Below are 19,519 nucleotides of genomic sequence, written 5' to 3' on the forward strand. Positions count from 1 at the left end.
AGCTCTAGAAGAGAGTATCATATCCTGAAGGGGGTTCGGGCAGCACGCCCCATTAATCCGGGAACGGGAACAGAGAACAAACAATGCCCATCCGTCCAGCGGATCCACAACCGCAGACCAAACTTACATACAAGCCACACAAAAGAATTTTTCGGCAAAGGCCACAGAGGAACAGAACAGAAGTCTGCGGAAGTGCAACACTTGCAAAACTTTAATCTGCAGCAACGGCTGCTTAATTTTAATTATGCGCCGCTTGTAAATTCATTTCCATTTAACACTTTCCAACGAATTCGCTGGCTGGGAAAGTTTCTCAACGAAATCCACGTTGCGAGACCTAGACGGCAAGCAGACGGAATAATCTATAGGCAGAGGCAGGTTGGCTAGCATTAATTGCGAATAAATATCTAGGGAGATTTGGCTCTTTTGTCTGAAAAAATACATTGATACGTATACGTTTGAAATGGTCTATAATGCGAGGGCTATTCAATTGCTGACCTCTAAAATGATTAACACTAGCATCTATCAGTAGGCTGATCCATTTTGTTTGTGTTTGATAGCAAACTTCCTCGTAATTTGAAGAGAAAATATAGAAAAAAAAGTGTGCATTATCAATTTCAATGGTAAAAAAGTGATTAACTGAGTTTCGTTGTGGCTATACAAGCACAAACGATGCCGAATATCTTAGACTCCCAGTTCAGGTCTCTACAATCGGAAAAATTTTAAAAACTCATTTTGTATCTTGTAGGCAGAGAACACTTGTCTTTGAATTAAAAATGGTGGAGCCAGTCTGTGCTTCTGGCTTTATTTGTATGTGTGTTTAAGCCTGAAGTATGTGGATGTGGACTTTTAATCGATCGTTTAAACATTCATCTTTTCTTTTCCTTTATGAAGTTCAGTATGAGTCAGCAATCGGTAATTTTTGCAGATCCCAATCTAATCTGTCTCCAGTCCAGTGCACCCTTGAACTTTTGGAGCCAGAAAAAAAGGCAAAAACCGCCAACTTCCATCATCAGTGCTCACTCCAACTGCATTGCTGCTTATCTGCTCAGCTAAACAGGCAGCAGCCCAACACAACACAAAACCAAAACTAGAACTAAAACCCGGAACAACAAACAACAATTCCCATAAAGAGACACAAACCATTTGGCATTTTCATCAAGGAGGAACTAACTCACATCCACATCCCCGTCCACGTCCCCGTCCTCGTCCTCGTCATCCTCGACATCAGCTTCGACATCGTCGGGCGACTCATTTGCTTGTCGTCGCCTGTAATGCGAGTGCAAGGAATGCCTTCCATCTGAATCCTGGCTTCTGGAAGCTCCTCCTAGCTCCTGCCTCAGCTGTAAACAGAAATATCTTGTTTTTCACGCTGCCAAGTATCTGGGGCCCAGCCAAGTTCGAGATGGAATGGAGTTTTGGAGTTTCCTCTGATGAGATGATGAAAGGCTTGTGTGGCTGCTCGATGCTCGATGCACGATGCACGATGCTCGGATGTGGAGACCATTTGTAAGCAAAAACATTTCAGCTAAATTAGTTTATGCGTTCGGGGAATTGGAAAATTTCCTAATGAGAACATGGCTGGATTTACTGGAAAGTTCTCTGAGAGAGAGTGGAAGGAAAAGTGCTTCATTTCTGCCACATTCACAGCCACATCCACATCCATGTCACTGGATAAGCAATTTAAAATGCTATTAAAATCGCATTTAATTAAGATTAAAATTTATGCCACCCAAAAAGAGCAGAACAATCGAAATAAATGGGTTGATGCCTGGATAAGGTGGGGTGGGGGTGTATATAACAAGGGGAAACAAGAGCAAACAGCAAATGCAAATGCAAAAAAAGGATCGAAACCAAAGAGCAGGAGATTTAAATGCATTTTGTTGCAGGAATATTTTTTGTAAACTTTACGGATTCGTCTCCGTTCGGGTCCGTCCTGCTACGCCCCTTGCTGCCCTGCGTTGCGTGGCGTTGCGTTGCGTCGCGTCGCGTTTCGGTTACGAAAGCCAGATCACGAGGCCAGACGAGCAACATTGTATGCGGGCCGAGGGCTGGTGGGGCGTGAAGGGGCCGTACAGCGGCCGACGAATGAAAATGACGAACCTTCCCACCATGCCACCCACCCCAGCCGCCGCGCCAACACCCACCCACCATATGTATCGGGCGTTGTAGGCGACATGGCTGAACGTCGTTGGTTGGCTGCCACGGCCAATGGAGCCTATGTAAACGACGCACGCACGCACTCGTCGTGTCTCTGTTGGTGCTAGTGTTGGTGTGTATCTGTGTGTATGTAGGTGACATGTACTACAACAAGAGTCATGGCAATGGCCAAAAAGGCCATGCGGAGTAAATGCAAAATCTGTAGGGAGCCCACACCACTGTCACTGCCACTACCACTACCAACGCCAGAACCAACATCGTCAACGAGTAGGGGAAACGGTTACGCTGCAACATGTTGCAAGGGGAGGAGTCCAGGCGAATAGCTTGGCTGCGTTTGGGCTTTATTTTAAATGGATTTTCTTTTCATTTGATTTTCTAAAACATTTCTCTAAATATTAGTTTGTCATTAGTTACGCTATGCAGTTTTATAGAAATTTAATTAATATTATAGGATTGGAATGATATATATTTCACCCATGAAAGATTCTACCAAATATCTTCCTGCATTGTACTACATTTATATTTTTAAGTGCAGCTATCCAGTCAGAAAGAAGTCCTACCAATTGATTGAATAGTAAATTAAAGTCTGAAAGGAATGATCTTATGGTTACTATTAAATCAGTTTCTTCCAAAATTACCCAGCAAATAGAAAATCAAATATTTCTGATTTTGTAAATAGTATTTTAGTTTTATTTAAAACAAGCAAACAAACATTGTTTTTTGTACTGCTTCCATATTTTGTGGTTTAATTGATAATTTGTACTTTTTTTTTTTAGTTTTTCTAAGACAATATTTTCCTTGGATACATTTTAAATGGAACCGAAAAGCTGTCAATTTGTATAATGCCGTAGCTGAAGCTAAAGGTTTTAACAAATTCTCTCTCTTCTTGAAGATTCCAGGCTGACTGCTTTCAATTTTATCACAAGAATATTGTGGGAATGGTCAATGTCTCTCTTATATCGGTACTAAGTTGACAATGGATTCAATTAAAATACTGTCCTTAGCTCTTAAAGCAGCTTTCTTTGCCTGAAAGAATTAGTCTAAAGCACACTGCTTTGTACGTTGTAAGCAGTAGAGTATTTAAGCTAGAGTATTGTTACCCTCAACTGCAGAGGCCTCTGTTGATTCTAATGATTAATTAAATGTTGGATAAGGTTCTATTTGATTATATTATTTATAGTAAGATTTGTAATGATTCCTATATTCTAAGGTTCACATCATATTGCATCAGAAATTTCACTGTAAAGATGTTATTGAAGTTCCTGAATTGCTATTAGAAAAGTTTGCGTATCATTTTATATTCTCCGAAATTTATGCATTAAATTGAAACCAATGATGGCGAGGCTAAGATACCATTGCTTATAGATTTTTCTATAGAATCTACATAATATAAAGGATACATTTGTAGATTGATGATGTATTGTAATTGTTTCTATTTTCAAAACGATATGATTTTGAAAATCTTGTTCTTAAACAAAAGTGTGATGTTAAAATATGTATGTACATTGTACCTACATTGTCTATAGCAGCAAATATTTGTTTTTTACACTATTTAAGGTAGACTGGATCTAGAATTTATCCTGTTTGGGTAAAAATGCAATATCCTTTGCATATGTCATAGAAATGTAATTCTATAATGGAATTAGGCTTCGTGGATCATTTTTCGAATGTAGCTCTAGCGGACCGAACATATTCGAATCTTTAATGAATTAATAATATTTGGATTTCTCTGCCGGACCTATGCCAATTCAATTTGGATTCGTAAGGCCCCCAAATGTATGCTACATTTGACGACAGTTAAATCAATTAAAACGAACAGTCGAATTTCGCCGTTTTCATTCGTTAAACCAGAAAAACCGAGCTCCGATAACCCCCGAAACCGATCTGCCATATAGAGCGACACAAACACATACGTAAATAAATCCCCCAACAATTCTCGTAGGTGGAGCACCGACTTATGTAATAGTTTATTTTTTGTTGTTCGCACAATTTTCGTTTGTTTTTTGCTGATGCTTTCGAATTGCTTTTTTTGTTTTCTTGGTGAACAGAAGGGGAAATGCTAGAGCGGGAGAGCTGCATGTTCGAACATGTTCGATTGCAGGCGGGGCAGGGCGCCAAAAAAGTTAACTGTGGCCGAGTTTGTGCTGTAAACAGCACAGGCGTTGACTCTCCTACTTTACAGAGCCCGAGAGCGGGAGAGAACACTGAGCGAGCGCGCCGAAATGCCGGCCACGTGACATTGTTGCATTTCCTGTCTATCATACTTGTGAGTGTGCGTTCCTGAGCGTATCTGTGTGCCTGATAAGCCTGCAACGAAGCTATTAATCAAAACAGAATCAAAAAATCTGCGCCTCTGTGTGCGTGTGAGAGAAACACGTGCCGGCACACTTAACAGCGCCATCTTAACAGCGCTCTGTTAAGGCGGTCCGTTGGCAACAAGCAGGATGGAAAATTTTCCACTGCTTGGATATGCTTGGACTAACGGACAGTCGCTGCTTGGATTCTAATAATAGATATCAGGGGATACCCTAAGGAAGACTGTATCCTCTAAGGGATTTTCGATTTACGACTAGGGCTGATGGGATTAGCATTATGTAATTAATTGCTGCTCATTGGCTAGATGGACCAGATAATCGTGCTTGCTGAGGCAATTGGCAATTTCGATTTGCATTTTGAATGTCCGGTTGAATGTATGTGGATGGATTATTTCTTCGATTGATATTAAATGATTTCCCCTCTGACTGGCTACTCCACTGTAGCTGCTTCTCCATCAAATTAAGTCAATTGCAAATGTCTCAAATGTATTCCGGCTTTAGTGCTCGGCTTGTTTGCCCAACACTTGGCACGCACACGCGGACCCGCATCGATATACATACATATGTATATAAAAGTGTCCTTGTACTTTTACAAAATAAATCAAAACCAAACGGAAGGAAAGGAAAGGAAAGAAAACGAATGGAAGCGGAGAGGAAGCCGGCCGCGGAAGTGCAACTGCACTCTAACAGAGCTCTGATAAGAGCCGGCAAACCAAACAGCTGGTCGCTAACATCCACCGAGTGAGAGAGAGAGGCAAAGCTGGGGAGAGCGCCCAACGGCAGAGAGAAAGGCCGAACGAAGGTCTCTCCACTGTAAGCTGCAACTGTAAAGCACCTTGTAGTTGACTGGGACTAAGCCAATTGCACAATGTGGGCCGACGTTGACGTCGTTGTCGTGTCGGTGTTGCCACTGTTTCGTGGCCACTGCCGTTGTGTGGGTTGCAACACGAGGGACAACGACGCCTGCAACTACAACTACATGCTACACAACCCTTCGCCTGCCACCAGCTTCGTGCCCGAGCGCCCATTGTACATATCCCTGTATATATGTATTGTATGTGCGGCGTTTATGTGTTGGACTGGTGCTGGTGCTGCTGCTGCCGCTGCGTCTGCGGCTACTGGCAATGCTGCGCTTCTTGCCATGGCAGAGTCGTTGCAACAATCGCAGCCTGCACATCCACCAGCATTCAGTTGTACGCGGCTGCTCCTTCAGTAAGGACGCACAGCACTCCCTTAAGGCCAGGCCACAGCCAGACGTCACTTCAGCAGTGCAGTGTAAAACGAACTTGTAACTGGAATCTGCTAAATCACTCAGCAGTGGCACCTGCGATAAGGCTAGGCGGAACAGCAGAGAAGACCGCATTCCGGCCATGTCCTGCAGCACAGCTGGACAGCTAAGCCGGCAAGCAGTGGACGCTGTAAGCAGTTTACAGCCTGCATTACATAAATGCTAAGGCACTGCTAAGCGAGCAAGCCGCAGATAGACTCGTTAAGATTCCGCCAGCGAATCACAGTAGCTAATTAGTCAGACCTTGCCACTTGCCACTTTCCACCATCCTAGCCTTAGTGACTCGCGCTTGTGTATGTAGGGATACAGAGTCTGTATCAGTGTTTCTCACGCTCGTTTTGTTTGTCTTTTTTGTGTCGTGTGCAATTTGGTCTGTGAACATTACCAAGATACTGAAATACTGAGCTACTGTGTTACTAACTAGAGAAAAACTAATTCATATTAACTTGTTGTGTGCCCCAGTCTGTGCAGCCAGCCAGCCTGCCATCCAGCCCGTGCAGCCTCAGAGTGCATTTTCATTAAAGTCAACAAGTTGCAGCCACATAACGTCAAATAAAAGCAGGTGAGTTTGCGTTTGTTGCCACAGCCACAGCCACAGCAGGGCTTGAAGTTACTTGAAGTGTCTGTAATATCGTTTGCTATATGGTTAACAATCTCACAAGAGTTTTCTGTGTAGATGGCTTCCATAGTGGGAGTAATAGTTTAATGGGAATGTGAAAAATTCAATTTTCTATTTTTCTCTTGGGTTTCTTATAGTATTCAGGAATTTGTTACATGAATTAAATATTTCCTGGATGATCTGCCACAATTTAAGATATCTAGAAACAAAAGAATTATAATTTTTTTGAAGAATAGTTATTAATAAAATATGTTTTATTAATATTCATTAGATTTTATTGAAATATTTGTAAGGCAATTGGGCAGTTCCATGGGTAGTTATTTTGTCTCGACATTATTTTCTAAATGATTTCAAGCTTATTTAACTTAAAAAATCTATAGTTTTTTGACTTTGATGTGCAAAAATATTAAAATCAGAAAACAAATTTATTTTAATTATTATATTTTCTTTTATTAAAACTTCTTACATACACTTTCTTACATATTCAAATATAAAAAAAAATCCAGAAAAATTGCCAAATATCGACTAACGAAAAATTTTGTAGCTTTTACTAACCCAATAAATTTTTGCCGTGCGAATGAGGTTAGAATAAAATAAAAACAAATAGGATGATAATTTTTCGGTTAAATCCAAGCCTTTTTTAAGAGATTCAATTTACATTCAAATCCTGCCTCAAGTTGTCCTAAAAGTGGCATTTGAATCGTTGGCCGCGAAAACCGCTTTTTTTGTGTAGTGGTTTTTTACAATTATCTTTAAATTGTGGAACTAATTCGGAGTTAAGTGTGATTCCCAATTGCTAGAATAAAAATTCGTTTTTCTTATTTCACATAAAATGTGACGAGTGCAATCATGAAAATGCCCATATGTTCAAAAAATAAAAGGCAATAGTTCCAATACGTTTTTTTAAACATCTTAAAATTAATCTTTTCCATACTCAGACAAAAATTTCTAAAATAATAATACTAATATTGAGTTTGATTTGCTTAAAAACAGATTAATGAATAGACAGACAATCAACAGCTCAAAATGTGATTTCTTTATTGTAGAAAGTGTTTCCATTTTAATTAATTTAAAAACTATATTGAAGAATATAACAAACTTTTGGAAAACAATTGGGAGCCAAATTAAGTACATAAACTATAACTATGAGAACCATACAAAATTTTTAATATTTCTGGTCACACTCCTAAGGAAGTCTAAGGATATAAATTTAAATTGAATAGCCCATCATTTCAAATATTACCTCAAGCAGGTTAAATCATACAAAAAAATACATAGAGATAAACTCAAATTTTAAAATAAATAAAACCCCCATACCGTTTTGTGGTACAACTATCAAAGGCAACAAAAATCAAGCAGCTGCAGTATCGAGCTCTTTCCATATTTTAACACAAATTGTTGCCGTAGTGTAACAATCTTTTGTAAGAGCCTCAGCCAGGAGTCTATGAGATTGTCTAGGTGTATTGTGTCCACAATTTAGATGAATTACAAGGGGTTTAGTTGAGCAAGCAAGAGGTACAAATCGAGGTAATCTCTCTCAGGGGCATAGTTTGATATTGGATTTGCATTGGTTTATGGGTTCATGGAAATCAATATTGCCTGCGGGCGATGCCTGTAAATTTATGCAGAGGTCAGCAAAGAATGGAAACTGTTTGAATTTGTTTGCCCCAGCCACAGTCCCAGCCAATAGAGACCGACCGGACTTTGAGTTGTGCTCCGAATTTGAGTTGTGTCGACTGCCGAGTGGCATTGGCAATTTCATTAGGGCCGAAAGAAGAAACCAGTTGTAATTGCAATTAGTTTTATCGTAACTTGCAGTTAAATAATCAAAACATTTTCCCAAGCTTCCGTTCTGCTGCCTCCTCTCGAGCGCTTTGTAATGCAAAACTTTTTAATCCGACGCCTTGGTTTGTTTACACGAACTGCCATGCCTTCACCGCCCCCACGCAAACAACAACAACGACATAAAAAAATAAGAAAAATTTGCATATTTACACAAGACAATTTACACACTCACCCAGGCCGATGGAATGGCAGTCCGACTGAATGACTAACTGACGAAGGGCCCGACAGCACGTCATCATGCGACGACGGCGGCTGCGACGGCGACGGCAACGGTCGAGTTTGAGTTCTGAATGACAGAGAATGAGTGGAAGGGAAGGAGGGAGTGTGGGTGAGTGAGTGGGTTGAGGTTATTCTGTAAATTGTGTGTAAGCCGAACTGCTGTGCAGTGCTGTGCTGCTGTCTGATGAACAAGCAGACGAACCGTTACAAAAGTCCAACAAGTTAGCAGTCGACTCAGTCCCATTCTGTGGGTGTGTGGGTCTGTGAGTGTGTGGGTGTGTGGGTGTCTGGGTAGGAAGTGAAATATGACAAGGACAAGTGAAGTGTCGAGAAGGAGTTGCAATTGTGCGGCGGCTGGGCCTGAATTGGGTATATTCCCGTACATATGTATGCCGTTATGCGTGAGCCTGTAAGTGCAGCCACAGCATACGGAAGTAATTCGATTTCGTTGGCATGTTGATGATGATGGCATGGCCGGGCCCCAGTGACAGTGTTGCACTCGGTATTGTTCTCAGAACAGGTCCTGCTTCCGTGCCCCAGGCAATATTCATGAGAGAGAAGGAACAGAGAGAGACAGAGATCGACAGGATGACAACATTTCGTGCACATTAAAAACAACTTAATATCTGTGTTGTGTATTTTATTGAGTCTTCTTCCGGTGCATCCTCCACAGAGCCCATTATGATGACCCTGGCAACCTTATGGAAGTCAAAGTAATTTAATAATTTATTTACAACATGGAAATTAACAAACACAATCCGGTCCACAGGCGACACATTGTACAAATTATACAATTACACTATTTAGATAAAGGGGAAAACACAGACGGTAAGAGAGAGAGAGAGGAAGCGAGTGTGCGGAGAGAGGTGGCAGAAATATCCTGTGGCTGGGCGGGGGCTTTACAAATTTCATTTTCATGCACTCGACAATTATACCATTTTATGTTTTTACATTTTATTGTCATTAACAGATTTTATTCCACCTCCATGTGTGTCTGTGTGTGTGTGTGTGTGTGTGTGTACTGTTCTGTTTGCTTGTGTGGTTTAGCCGAATCGGAAATTGTCATAAAACGAGTGTTGTAGGCCATTTGTTCAGGGCACATTAGATAAAAGCTTCTGCAAAATCACGTAAATCACCCAAGGATATTTATTACAAATTACCAAATCGTAAAAACGGATACTGTAAATGTAAATGGTGTCCACGCAATTGAATCTACACGTTGAATAATCAAATTAGTCATTTATTTGTGCGAAAATTACGTTTTTTCCATTGAAATTCAATTAATTTTGGGGGATATTTTTATATCCTGTAAATACAGAAAAAAGCGCTAAGACCCAAATTTCGACACCAAGATTTAAATATTTATGCCCCGAGAGCTCATATTAAAATTAAAATATTTGATTTAAATATATTTCAAATTTCATGTTCAAATTAAATCTATTTCCTATAAACTTGATATAATACATATATTTATTTTAAAGTTTTTGATATTTAGTTTTAATGTGGGCCGTATATAAACATATCTTTATTCCTAAAATATAAATGTGTGTACATAAACGTTCTAATCATTTTGCATTACATTCCTAATATCTGCGATTATGAATACCTGCATTTACTACGAGTATTTCAATAATAGTTCAAAGTTTCAAATTTCTTTGACTATTTTCCAAGTGTCTTGCACATAAAAGACAGCTCTTAAAAGGAGAGCTTGGAAAGCTGGCAGAGTGGCTAAAGTATATTCTCTATTAACAACAATGTCTTGCCGCGAAATAATCTGAATTTTTATCCTTTGGATAATTCAAGAAAATAGCTCTACCAAACAACTTGCAGAAGCAAAAATACAAAGATTATAATATGGAAAACAACTTCATTTCTCTTTCAAGGCAACGGAAACTTTGAATACATTTTCGAAATTAAAAGATTACCATGAACTACACACTATACTCGTAGTATTGTTCTTATTTCGCCTCGTAAATGGGCAATGTCCTGCCATAGATACTCGTAAGTTCTGTTTTTGCGGTCGTTTAAAGTTTCGCATAGCTTATTAGCTTAAAGCGGATAAGCGCGACTGGGCATCCGCTCTGTCCGCTCTTTGACCTAGAAAATGCAGTGCCGGAAAGACCGATTAAAACGTATGAAATATTCTGTGCGAGACTTACTAATTGTGATATTCGATGACTTTATTACCTCACTCATTATATAGAAATTAGTTTTGCTTTACATTTAGTGCAGTGAAGTTGCCATAAAAACAGTGAGCGACGCTAATAGAACAAAAATCTGTTTCAATTAATTAAAATATAACATCAGACATCCTTAAAATAATTTAATATCAAATAAATTTGATGATAACATTTTTAGAGTCTATAAAGTTTTTAGCAGCTCGTAAGTCTGTTTTTAAATATTCTGTGATAGCATACTTTTCGTCGCCCACTGGAAAATGTTATGTCCTTGCCTAAGTAACTGTAAAATGTCCTCCCATTCCTTGTGTGTGCATTGAAGACTGCTGACGACCGAGGCCCTGCCCTCATAAAGGGAATATGGTGGAATGAAAGCAGTTGAAAGCACAAAACGATTGTCTTCTGTTTGGATTGTCTGAAGTGTTCGTCCCCCATCTACCCTTTGACCTTGCGAGTTGCTCTTGATTTTAAAGAGCTGTGAGGGTTTTGGGATTTAAGAGAGTGTTTAAGCTTCCCAAATTATCCCATCAAGAAAATGAACTTATTTTCATTAATATTTAATCATCCGATTTGCATTACAAAATGAAACAGATTGAGTTAAATTAATAGAATTCCGATTATACGTGTATAATGGAGACTATATGGATTCATCCTTAAAGTCTTAATTAAATGCGATTACAGTGATTTTATCAGTGTAGTTTCACTTAAGTGATGCCATTATTGAATGTACATGTAAGATGTTTTATAATAGATAGTGTTGAGCAACTGAGTTTTTTTTTTAGCAGCGTTGTTTAGCTTATTATGGTTTATTGTAGCTAATAGCATATGTAAAGTAAATATAGCGGTAGAACAATATCGATCGATTTAAGACTGTGTCAGATTGAAGATCAGTTATGCGAACTACGAGCAGTAAGTGCTAGATAAAGACGAAATTTAAGGACCCTAATGTAAGCGAGAACTAGACAGATCAAGAGAGCGATACAGAAGGCGCAGTGGGCAGTGCAAACTACAAACAATAATACGGACTTACTTTACTGCTGCATCACTGGCTATAATCTATGGATAATTTCCTAATATTGGGCAGCGTAACCCTACACAAAGTTTACTGATAAGTGTAAAACTCTCGGCTGATTTCTGCTGATACCGCTGAATGTTACATTTCCTATCGCTGATCGCTGTTCGCTAATCCTCTTCTTCCCTGCTGTGCTCTCCATCCGCTGTTGATCTGCTGTTGATCTCATTCTGCTGTTACTGCTGTCACTGCTGTCTGCTGTTAATGTTGCTCTGCTGTTGCTGCTTATCTTTTGTTGATCTGCTGTTAGTGCTGTCTGCTGTTAAGTTACTGCTTATCTCCTGGTTATCCGCTGTTGACCTGCTGCTCATCTCGTTCTGCTGTTACTGCTGTTGCTATTAATGTTGATCTGCTGTGCGATAAACTTGCCTCTAGTTCTGTGGCCATTCTTTATGAAGCAGTCCCCCCTTGGGAAAGCTCACAATATATGTATGTATTTGTTTTATTGGTTCTTCAACTTTTGAATGACAACTTTCCAAAAACTTATTTTAATTCTATTCGAATTGTGAATAAAAGATCGTGTTGTGTTGTGGCTGCACTTGAGATATGCAAATATTTGGCTTATAATTGCCAACCAATTTGTCGGTTTGCTCGAACACCTCAACTGTGGATACAAATTCTGAACTTTTCATTTATTCTTTATTCTTTCCTTGGGTTTTTTCCTTTTGGTAAACAATTAGTGCGGCAACCGCAAATTGTTAAATGAATTTCTATGCCCAACGCAGAGCAGAGCAACCATTTTACAATCCACTCGGCTCTTACATAAGAACGGAACGGTGCGACTCGGCTCGGGCTGCAGCTTGGCTGCCAATTAAAGGAGACAAAAATGTCTGTACTAAGCCAGTTGCTTCATAATTGCTTCAATTCAAAAATGCATGAAAAGTATTTGACCAAGTGCTCAAAAATGCTCAAAGTAATAAAATGACTCAGACAAGGCCTCAAGACAGTGTAGGCGATAGAGCCATACAGATATAGGGGGATATTGCGGAGGGCGAAGGCGGGGGCGAGACGAGTTGAATTTGTAAAATTGCGTAAAATGTTCGGTCTTGGCTAACATTTTGATTACCTAATGCCCATGAGCAGTTTTATTAGGCCTGTGGTTTAGCATGTGTCTTCCTCCGTCTTTGGGAATTTTCGGCATTTAGTATTTTTCTTGACCAGCATCAATATTTAATTTCATTACAAGCCAAAAAAGTCGAAAGAGCATCCACATCCACATCCACAATGCCACAGCAGGACATGGCATTTGATAAATTATTTAAAATATCTACATCCATCTGGAGGAGCGCTCTTCCAGCTCTGGTCAAAGTCTATTAGATGCGTGTTGTGTCTCTGTGGCCGGGCCGGAGTCCTGGCCAAGCTCGATTAGTTGGCCACATTGAATGCCTGTAAATAACATTCAGCTAAGTGTCCTTTTCTCTCTCTCCCTTTCTGTCTCTGGGTGTCTGTCCACCTGTGTTTGCTCCATTTACACCTCTGGGGCTGGGGTGTAAAGCGTCAGCTTTGCCTTATCCAATTTTACAGAATTTTAAGCACTCTGCCACGTGTCGTTCGGGCTTTAAACTGCAGTCCAGTCCCAGCCCCGGTCCAGTCCAGTCCAGTCCACTCCAATCCAGGCCAGTCCCAGCCAGACATCAGAGACACAGCCAAGTGCATTTTATGTTCAGCTTCCCCCCTCACGCTCTCTCCAGCTCCAGCTCTTCTGGCCACTGTTGCTGGCCTGTTCACGTCCTTGTCCTGCGGCAGGGGGACTGGGACTCGGCCAGGGCCTGTGCGCCTGCTTAAAATGATAACGTTGAAAACGCTGCTCGTCTACACAAGACAAATGTGCGCTATTGAGGCGTGAAAATATTCCACTATAAACATACATCCGAGACACAAAAGGAGGAGCCTTTCCGCTCTCTCCTCTTCTACTCTTTCTCTTTCTCTTAAAGCCGTGTGTAATTTTCCGTGTCAAAAGTGTGGGCGCTCGGTGTTTATTTATGGCCTTGGCCAGAAACTTCTTAAATTATCTATGGAAATGACCTAATGCAGCCACTAAAGTGGACGCTAACTCGACACTGATTATGGCCACTGCCTTGACTGTGGCTTGGCTTTAACTGCAGCATCGCCTCCTCAGGGACCGAGGCATACAGTGAGAGAGGAAGGCCAACACTCAGTCGGGGACAGGACAGTCGAGACAATGCCAGACGGAGCCTAAAAGGCGCCGTGATCAGAACCAGACTGGGATGTGGCACAAAAACACAACTTCTTTTGTGGCACTCGTACAAGTGGAGTCCTGACCACGTCATGAAATGCTCTGTAAAATCATGGCGATGAAATAATTGAAAAGATTTACAGAGTTATGGTTCAGTAAGTGCAGTAAGCCGACAGACAGGGTCCATTGGGATGTCAATGTACACTCGTTTTTATTCCTATCACTATTTGTTTTTATTACTACAGGCCCATCTACAGATATACATACATATGTACAATGCGTTTCGAAACTATAAAACATTTTAAGTTTAAATACATTTCGTTAGAGGATGCGAAGGTTTTAGGATCAAAGAATAGTAGTCCTTGAGTATGGATACCTCTTTATTGAGATTATGTTTGACATTTTCAATGACTCTAAGGATTAATGTGCTCAATAAATTTAAGAAGCTTGTGAGGTAAAATTGGTATTATTTTAAAAAAGTATTATATTTTCTGTAATTTATTTTACATTTAAATATTAAATCAGATTCAAATTCGAATTACACATATATGTATATCTTTCTATTATATAAAAATAAAGTTTTGGGCATTCGTCGTCGTCGTCCGTCGGCAAGTAAGCCGGGGGTTGGCCCACGAGCTGTGTTTAGTTTTTGTATATGTATTATTCAATATTCCAACTTATTTGAAGATCCAATTTGAAAGCTAAGCCCTATAACATATCCAAGAGCTGCCTGGCTTAGATATTGATATCAAATGGATTAATTTCACCCTATAAAGTGCCGCAGTTTTGGCAGTTACAGTCCTGAAACGCTCTGTACGTGCCCCAGAGATTGCATCGGAAAACATATCCAGCATTTATTTGCTTGTTCAGGCATTCCATATCGCTTTATGATCTAACCCGAATCCGTTGGCATATTTGTTCTTCCTCCAAAAACCAAATACTCGGCTCGCGTAGAGTAAATGGTATGGAAATTGGCGAAAACCCTGCAGACAGTTTTCCCCTCCATTGCCTGCGCTGCCTCTTGCCTCGTGCAACTCTTTGGTGTCGGCTGCCAGCCAAAAAAAAGCGACAAAAAGAGAAACAAAGACGAACAAGAAATATGTATAAGGACTGTTTAGTCGCCTAGTCCGACTATAAAATACCCGCTAAATAATGTGAAAATAATGTAATTGAAATTTAAGGAAAATATATTGAAATAAAGTCTTTTCTGGGGCTTGGCTGCTTTGTGCATTTACTGACACAAATGGGCCACATGTATAAATATTCAGAGGTACTGTATTCATATCTGAGAGATATATTGCCATATCGACTCGGCTTTTATTACTGCTGCACATCTCCATCGGTGACGGTCACATACTGCTGCAAGAAGAGAGCATACCCTTGCACTTCAGGAGCTCTGTCGGGTCGAAAAAGCTTCAGTAAATGGCAGCCAGTAAGTAAATGCAAAACAGGCAAATGCTGCAACAGCAGTAAAAACCGACAGAGCAGCAGACACAGACACAGACACAGCAGCAGACCCAGACAGAGACAGAGACAGCGAAAGGCGCATAGAAAGAGACAGGGACAGATACAGGCACAGGCACAGGAACAGGGACTGGAAACTGAAACAAGAACAGAGCGACCCAATTTTCGCCAAGTAAAATCGCAGTTTTCATTAACCGCAATGCCAGACGGCGGCGACAGCGAGTGGCTGCGGGTGAGCTAGTGGGTGGCGTGGGTGGCGTGGGTGGCGTGTCTGTGTAAAGGTAGAGCACAAAACTGTCGCGACTGTCAGCGGTTCCCTTCCGGAATTACAGCACCAACAACTGCTACTGCTACTGCGACTGCGACTAGGTGGCTGGCTGCCTGATTGCCACAGAGATGTCATGTCGATACCCCGCAGCACCCCATCCCAGTCGTCCCCTTCTCATTTACTGTGTGTGTGTGTCCCTTCCCTCATCTCTGGCCTAGATGGACACCTTTTTGCGCTGGTTCTTTGTTTGCTTGGATTATTTATATAGTAGGTATGCCTGATGATTTGTTGTTCCGTTAGTTATACAAGTTTAGCGGCTCAGGCAACACGGAGAGCGGGAGAGAGATTGAACGTGAGAGAGAGCCCGGAATTTGGCTCACCTTGCCGGAGCGCCAAGTTTTCACCGAAACTTTGAGCAACGCCCCGAGTCCGGACCCGGACACGGACCCGGGACAGTTTAAAGTTTGGTGCCAGCACGGAAATTAAATGGCATCGATACCCCGGACCGAGGCGGAGCCTGGCAAATGGCACACGGATATCTGATGGAGGCAGAAAAAAAAACTTCAAATTGAGAGGATATCCTACGGTCAAGTGTTTGTCATTTGCAATTAATTTCCTTTTGACCAAACGGCTTCTTCCGCCGCCCGTCTTGTGCTTTTCAATTAGCACAACTCAAAGTTCCACAGCTCAATAATTTCCCTGCTTTGGCCCCAGCTCCAGATTCTTCCCCTTCTGGGGCCCTGCTCTGAGGAATTTGGGTGCGCCTAAAAGCCGGCTGCATTTTTCATCAGGCTAAGTTAAGCCAATTATCCCGACTGCTAGAGATACCTCATCTCATCCATATCCATATCCGTATCACGGAACAGATCGATGTCCAGGACATTTATAAATACCAAGCGGCACAAAAAGGCTGCTTTTACTTTTAATGTGAGCTCGGGAGGAGGTCAGAGAGAGAGAGAGAGGGCGGAGTGGGTATCTCTGCAGTCCTTACAACTGTGACTCGAATATCCTATTTATCGTGTGCGTCTGCTTGTGTAACCTTGCAGGAGGCAACTGTCGCTGGCATATGCTAATGCCAGGAGGCTCTGCTCTCGGTTGTTCAATGCTCACTGAGAGAAATGCAAATATGAGACTGTCGGACCCTTCCTGTTGAAGTTCAGAAAGTAATACGCAGCGACACCAAGCCGAAGCTTGTTACTCGCGGATCTCAGGCAGAAAGCCTCGAATCACTCGCTTCACAGACGGCAATCCGATCGAATACCCATAAAAGAAAGTTGTTAAAAGTGTGCCTGCATTTGCCATATGCTCAAATCTCTTGGAAAATGAATCAATGCTGGCTGAATTTTTGCTCAGTGTTGACTCCTTTGACTGTGTGGCAAGAACTGCTAAATATGTATGCCAAATGCGATTTGCATATAACGTTTTGTGAAACGGTCTGCGAAGTAGTTGCCCAGGGAGAGCGGGAATTGAGGGGAGAGCACCTGGCCACTACCTACTGGCTACTGGCCGTGTGCTGTTCCTGCTGCCGGCTGGTATGCCTTTTAGCCAAGCCATGTTACGTTGGATTTCGCCTCATTTTTCTTTGCTTTTTTTCGGAGGCAAGCAGTCGGAACTGGAAAGGCGAGCCATGACTAAACTGTGCGCCTGAATCGCTGCATGAGTGTGTGTATGAGTTTACTTTGTGCAGTCACTGTGGATCAGGTATGCGAGCCCCAGCCCCCTTGGCCAGGCTGTGCGTTGGTCAAACAACGGATTGTTGCCAGTTTTGATAGCCAGAAAGGATGCTTAGCAGGCTCAGGTTATGGCACCAGTTGACTCGCCACGACCCTAAGCTGTGGCCGACCTGCAATTGAACTTTCCGGGGGGCCTGACTGTGTGGGCACAAGCTCGGTGTCCCGGAGCGGATGGATTGGCTTATTTACATGAAAATTAGATGAAAATACGATAGATTGGCCAGCTGATTGTCCATGGCGTAAATATGTCATTAAAATGCTAAAATCTTACACCATATGCATACAATAATCGCAGCGCCCCCGTATTTGCCAAATTTATGCATGCCAGGCCGGGCCTATCCCCAATCCCGAATTAACCCTATCCCACCCAATCGATTGGCAATCAAAATAACTTTCAATTCATTTGCCCATCGTTGATGGGATTCGAATCAGTGTCAGTATCAGTATCAGTATCATTCTCGATGCTCGCCAAATTGCCCGCTTTATGAGGAGATGAGCGAAGGCAGCCAATTCCACTGAATGCCAGCCTCAAATGGAATACATCGGAACGGTACCAACGGGTAGCAACGTTTTGTCGTAAAGGATGAAAGTATGCCCAGATCTGGATTCAGGAACGGGTCCAAGACCAGGCCAGCCAAAGGCATTGCCGGCATTCCCACTCAATCCCCCTACCTACCCTACTGGTCCCACAACTCTGCCCGAATCGCACTTGTTCAACTCTTTGGCCAAGTTGCACGATAAATCTCAACCAAAAGTTGTGTTGTGTGCGGTCCACACTGTGGATAGAAGGTTGACGGTGAGGCTGAGGGTGGAGCAGGGGGATGAGTCCAAAAGATTGTGTAAAATATGCACAGCTTTGGGGCCGCCCAGAAAGCGGCAAGCACTGAGGCACCGAGCACCGAGCACCAAACCACTTGAAGTTGACGCAACGTCACAAAGCGCATTATGATGATCAACTCGATTATGGCCAAGGGAAGACAGTGTTGCCAAATCGACACAAAGTATGTTTGGAAGAAAACTGAAAACTTGTCCTTGGTTGATATATTTAAGATTTAACAGGCGCTTAGTTGTGGAATTAACAAGAAATTAAGGAAAGTACATCATCTTTACACTTGGAAAAATATTATTATATATTTCTATAAAATTACACGGTATCTGTAGATATATAATCTTTGGATTTCATTACTTGTTAAACTTCCAAGGGAAACATTTTAATATGAATTAAGAAATGCAATCCACTAAAATAATATGAATTATAACAATTTTCCTACAAGTATGTAAATGGGGTCGTCCGTTGTTCTAATCATTACAGATATTGAGGCTATCTGCGCATTCACATGAACACAGCTGAATTTCTGGTAATTAAGAAATCCCAGAGACTGGCTTTGTTTTGAGCAGACCTAATGTGAAATAAAATTCTCTTAAATCGCTATTTTCCTCCTATTTTTACCAACTGATTGTCGAGTGGAGAAAAGGCCAGGAAGCCAATCCTGCATCGTACAGAGTCTCAGCACTGACAGGCAGCAGGACTGTGCAGTAAATTTTATTGGTATTTGGTTTTGGAGACTGCAGTCTCCCTTTGTTCCCTTTGCTTCCTTGGCACACACACTTACTCACACTGAAATAGGAAGAGGGTGATGGAGGGAGCGGGGGCGGGGAGACACAGTAAACAGACAGACAAAAGGAATTCGATTTTCAGCTATTTTCTATGCCAAAAACGAAGTCCTAGCCGCTGCAAGCAACCTACTTACGACTTCGGGCACACTCTCCGCTGCGGAGTCCGGCCATGGAGGGGAAGGGGCACGGAGGGCATAAACACGTGATAAAAGCTTTACTTGCAATTTTAACTTTGCTGTCGAGTGTGGGCCGAACCGACAGAGAGGGACAGCAACAGCAGCAGCAGCAGCACAGCAGCAGCGGCAGCGGCAGTTGCCCGGCAATGTTTTTTTTTCTTCATATCCTTTCCCTTCTGCCACTGTTGTTGTCTGTCTGTCTGGCAGTTGGGCGTCGGTGTGGCGCCAAGGGCAGCCATTTTTCATTGGCGGGCGTATGTGATGTGCCAACGAAGCCGCCGCACAGTGGGAATAGTGCTTGAAAAAGAGGTTGCAAAAATTCAAATTACTACTGGTAGCAAATGGTTAGAGGGTGTACTTAACATATATGAT

General features: G+C 41.8%; 1 protein-coding gene across 1 annotated transcript in view; it reads left to right on the plus strand.

The window, feature by feature from the left end:
- Positions 1 to 5,615: 5,615 nt before the first annotated feature.
- The window catches only part of LOC117183361 (sex determination protein fruitless-like), a 34,992-nt gene continuing 21,088 nt past the window's right edge, over positions 5,616 to 19,519 (plus strand). The window contains exon 1 of the mRNA XM_033377064.1: positions 5,616 to 6,322. The gene's annotated coding sequence lies outside the window, so the exon portion shown is untranslated. The remainder of the gene's footprint in view (positions 6,323 to 19,519) is intronic.

The sequence above is a fragment of the Drosophila pseudoobscura genome, chromosome 2, assembly GCF_009870125.1.
Source record: "Drosophila pseudoobscura strain MV-25-SWS-2005 chromosome 2, UCI_Dpse_MV25, whole genome shotgun sequence".
Taxonomy (NCBI): Eukaryota; Metazoa; Arthropoda; class Insecta; order Diptera; family Drosophilidae; genus Drosophila; species Drosophila pseudoobscura.